Below are 4,397 nucleotides of genomic sequence, written 5' to 3' on the forward strand. Positions count from 1 at the left end.
GGGGTTATGCAGTTGACATAGGGATCATGTTATCTTTCAGGAAAGAGTTTCAGGGAGGAAAACTGGTGGATACTGAAAGCAGTTTTGTGTCCTGCCACTAGGACCCAGGCAGGACACCTGGGTCCTTATGCAAAAATACCAGGAGCCTATTGCATCTTCCTGATCACAGTGACAGTCAAGAGCTGACTCTCTCAGCTCTTAGGAGCCTGCAGAAGTGGCCTGATGCTGAGGGGTGCTGCCATGGGCTGTCTGATGCTCCACCAGGTCACAGCTGCAGTCCCTGGGTTAGTCTCCCTGTGTTCCCCTTACAACCAGGGATGGCCCTTTTAGGGCACACCTCATCTCACTCCAAAGGAGTCAGCTGGAATAGGTCAAAAAATTCCTACAGACCCATCTGGCAGGCTGCTCCCTCCTCCAAGTATGTTAGATCTTCTCCAAGTCGTGTGTGAGACCTCCTGCCTTGGTCAGGGGCTGGAGCGTGAGGATCAGAGGAGAGTAGTAGAGCAGCTCTGCTCAGCCAGGCAGGAGGCACTGGGGAAGTCACCCTGCCATGGTGACCTTTTCCAAGTAATGGAAAACCCCCACATGATGCTTTTCAGAACTACTAGTGAAATTATTGGTCCCTTTAATTCTAGCATAGATGGAAGAGAGAATCTGTACAGCCCTTCAGTGCACTTATATCCACTATACCTTTAAGTGCAAGACTTGCAGCTGTCTTGCACGTGGCCTTTTTAGTGGCTTCTTCCTTTGTGATGGGCATCAGGCTACCCTCCAGGCTGCTCCTCTTGAGTGTCTCCAGATGATGTTGGGGGAAGGTGCCATAGCCCAGCTTTGCATCTCTCTTATGTGGATCCAGAAACCAGGATAGGAAGACCTAGAAGAGTGCCTGGGACCTTCTCTGATCTGTGTTATTCTTGCAGCTCAGCATCCCTCTCGTTATGTCCCTATTTCATTCCCAGCCCTCATGCCAGGGATTATGTCAGCCTTACACAACTCTCACACCAGGGAAAGCTTTCCTCATGGCTTCCGTATGGCCCACAGACGTCCTATCAGGTCCACAGCAGGAAGAAATGTCCACCAACTCATCACCTGATTTATACCTCTCCAGGTAAATTAAATGATGTCTTTTATTCATGCTGACTTTCCAGCTGCCTCCACAGTGACCATGTTGGTGTAGAAGCATGGAAAATTGGGGGTTTAACATAGACTGTTACAGGTAACATACACGAAGTATTCATCAGCACCTTGGGAGGGTGCTGGCTTTTTAACATCCATCCCAGTAGTCACTGGGGTTTTTGGCAGGAAATCAGGCAGATGTGATCAGGCTATTTCTCTGTCTGCTGCCAGTTCACCGCTTGTGGACCAAGAGATTGTTTCTGACCTTGTTTGATGGTACCTTTGCAGTCCTGGAGAGCTGAAGCCTACAAGGTTTGTGCAAACAGGCAGCCAGGTAGAGGGCAGGGAGACAGAAAGGGAGATTTATTATTTTTTGGGCACAGGAACCCATCCAGGGATTCAACCTGAAGTCTTACATCCAGGGAATACCAGGTCACTTATGGGATGATTCATTCCTCTAAACACCAGTCATGTGGCTTCCCAAGGAGCAAGGGGGTCTGTTACCTACCCCAGTGTCTCCACTCACTGTATCATCTCAGGCTGGTTTGAAATGGGGATAAGACCTGGCAAAGAGCCTCTCCAGCTTAAACAGAGTCCTCACCATCATCATTGTCCTGCATGCAGAAGGTAACTGAAATGTAAGGAGCCATGGGGAGTGATTTGAAGTCTGATGAGTTCAACTGCTGGAAAATGCACGTGTACACATGTGTAGGTGTTGTCGGGTTCACGAACTGCTTCACAACCAGACCCGGTCCCCAGCACATGAGGCTTCAGGTAATGTATTTTATTTTTGTGTAGAGCAGCTCATCTGTCCAGGCGAGAGCATGGTTAGATGCCAAGCCAGGCTGCAGGTACCGAGGGGATGGGAAAGACCAAGCCATGGGCAAGCCACAAGCGTTCAACTCAGACCATCTGCTGCTGTTGATTTAATCTCTAACCTGTGCTCTCAGCTGGCCAAGGGAACTTGTTAGGCTGAATTTATGTCTCTAGCTTCAGGTTACATTCTGGCACTTTAAAATAAACCAGCACTGACTTTGGATTAACTTAAAAAGCTGGGCTGTAGATTAGAGATGAAGAAGAACTTGTAGAAGGAGCTGTACACGATCACCAGTGTGGGGAGAAGGAGACAACATCATGCTACCAACAGCTTAAGCACGGCCAGGGCACCTCACTGAGAAAAAGGAAAGGATGGAGAGCCCCAAGGTGAAAGGGTGGCTGACAAGAGTCTTGGACCCATGAGCAAAGGCACTCTCCTTCTGCTTTGGGATCAAATGTATGCTCTGAAGAAGCAAATTTGAAGCATTGTTTCTTTTGTTATCACTGTTTCTTGTTACCACTGTTTGTCTTGTTTTCTCTTGCGAACCATCCTCTGCCAGAGCAGTAGTAATCCTGAAAACCTGAAAGTATTGTGGAGGAAGGAGAATTATATTTTTTTTTAATTTCCTTTTTTAAAATGTGAAATTTGAAAAAAAAAAATCTGATGTTTTCACTGCCAGAGAAAGGTAAGGACAGAAACACAGAAGAAATGTCTGGAGAAAAAAACCACTTTATCCTAGCTTTGTAGAATGCTGGAGCAGGAGCAGATGGATGAAAAGCACTAATAAGAAAAAGTAAGTTTGAGGAGTGGACTTGAAGGCTGACTTACTGCTTATCTTATTCCTCTGCCGACTGGGCTGGCAGTCTTGCAGGATGGTTTCAGGTATCATCCAACTGAGTCTCCCAATTCATCTGCGTGTGGGTTTTGGGTGTGTTTGAGCTAAGCTAAACCTGCCAGTCATTTAAAGTTTGCTTTTACATACACAGAGGAGAGCTGGGCTGGTTGGAGTGAGCGTTACAAAGGCTCTTTCTAGGAAAGAAGCTTTGCGCAACAGAAGGGAAAATAGGTCGTTGTCAAGGTTTAGGGCATTTGCAAAAGAAAGTAAACAAGTGGTGCGGCATGGCTGGGTGAGATGGGAGGTCAGCTCAGTGCCGAGCAGGATCTGCCCTCTGCTCAAGACAAGGCTGTACTTGCAGGAGGATTTGGCTGGGAGGAAAGTCAGCCTTGTGTTTATGGCAGTGGGACTCGGATCATTACCCTGCCCTGATTCTCCACGTGATCCCTGGCAAATCATTTAATCCCAGTGCCCCATCTGGGTGCAGGGAGGAATCACCACCCCGTGACACCCAAGGCTTTGGGTGCCAAGCTCTGTGGGGCACAGCTTGTACCTGGGCGTGATGCATCCAGAGCAAATGGGGCTGTTGGCATCGCTGCAGAGATGCTGATAAGAGTGGGAGGCTAACGGGGATGGGAGGCCAGTGCTGGAACAGTTGCACCAGCCATGGCCGTGGCAGAGCCTGTCCCAGAGAGACTCAGATGCAGAAAGAAACAGAAGCAAGGCAAAAAGTAACAACCACCACCCGGCTGCAAAAACACCGCAAGTCCTTAAAAACGCCCTCAGGCATTCGCCAAGCCAAATCCCAGGGGAGCTCAGCTGCCTCCCTGGGTGATACTGAACCACAGCAAGTTACCTTCCCACCGCCCCCCTTCCTGGGGAGCAGGGCTGGGGGGGAGCCTGGGGCACTCACTATTTCATTGCCAGGTGCAAGAGGCAATGGATGGCTCTGTCCTCAGAGCAAGGGCTGTGGTTTATCCCTCCCGAGGAGGGGACAGACCGTGCTGGAGCAGGGCTGTGGCACCCAGGGGGCTGCGTGGGGGCTCTGGAGCACATCTGCCAGCCGCCTGGCCCCCGCCGCCAGCCCGCGAGTACATCTTGTTTGTGTTTTTCTGCCGAGCACACTCCCAGCGGGTTATGTCAGAGGTGAGGAATGCAGGGCCACCCTGTGTCATGAGATCAGACTTACATTTTTAGGCTGAACGCTTACCGTATTTGCTGGGAAGCAGCACGCAGGCAGCACGCGGGGCCCCGGAGGGGTGGGAGATACCCCTTCGCTTCCAGCCCTCTTTTCCAGCCCTCTTTTCCAGCAGAGCCGGGTGGAGCGGATGGGGCCCGTCTGCTGGAACAAGCTCTCCCTCTGTTCCTCGCAAGGAGCAAGAAAGGAAACGCACTGAATTAACGCGAATGAAAAGGCGGCAGTGAAAGGCGGCCGGGCGCCATGCCAAGCGCTCAGAAAACGCTCGAGGAGAGAGGTGGTGGCGAGCTGCTCTCTGCCGCCGCTGAAGGCATCGGCACCCTGGATTGCCCCACGGGGGAAACACATCCAAGCACCAGTACCCACAAAATACCATGGGGCTGAAAGCATTAGAAGAGAGACACGAGCCTATCCAGGGCCGTCAGGGAGGC

The 4,397-nt window shown here is 50.8% G+C and overlaps 1 long non-coding RNA gene across 1 annotated transcript; it reads right to left on the reverse strand.

Annotated features, from left to right (window-relative positions):
* Positions 1 to 608: 608 nt before the first annotated feature.
* On the reverse strand, positions 609 to 4,105 carry LOC141953773 (uncharacterized). Its single transcript, XR_012632003.1, has 2 exons — positions 3,979 to 4,105; positions 609 to 2,513 (listed from the first exon to the last, which is right to left on the reverse strand). It is a non-coding gene; the product is annotated as an uncharacterized LOC141953773 (long non-coding RNA).
* Between the last annotated feature and the right edge of the window lie 292 nt (positions 4,106 to 4,397).

Source organism: Strix uralensis, chromosome 1, assembly GCF_047716275.1.
Source record: "Strix uralensis isolate ZFMK-TIS-50842 chromosome 1, bStrUra1, whole genome shotgun sequence".
Taxonomy (NCBI): Eukaryota; Metazoa; Chordata; class Aves; order Strigiformes; family Strigidae; genus Strix; species Strix uralensis.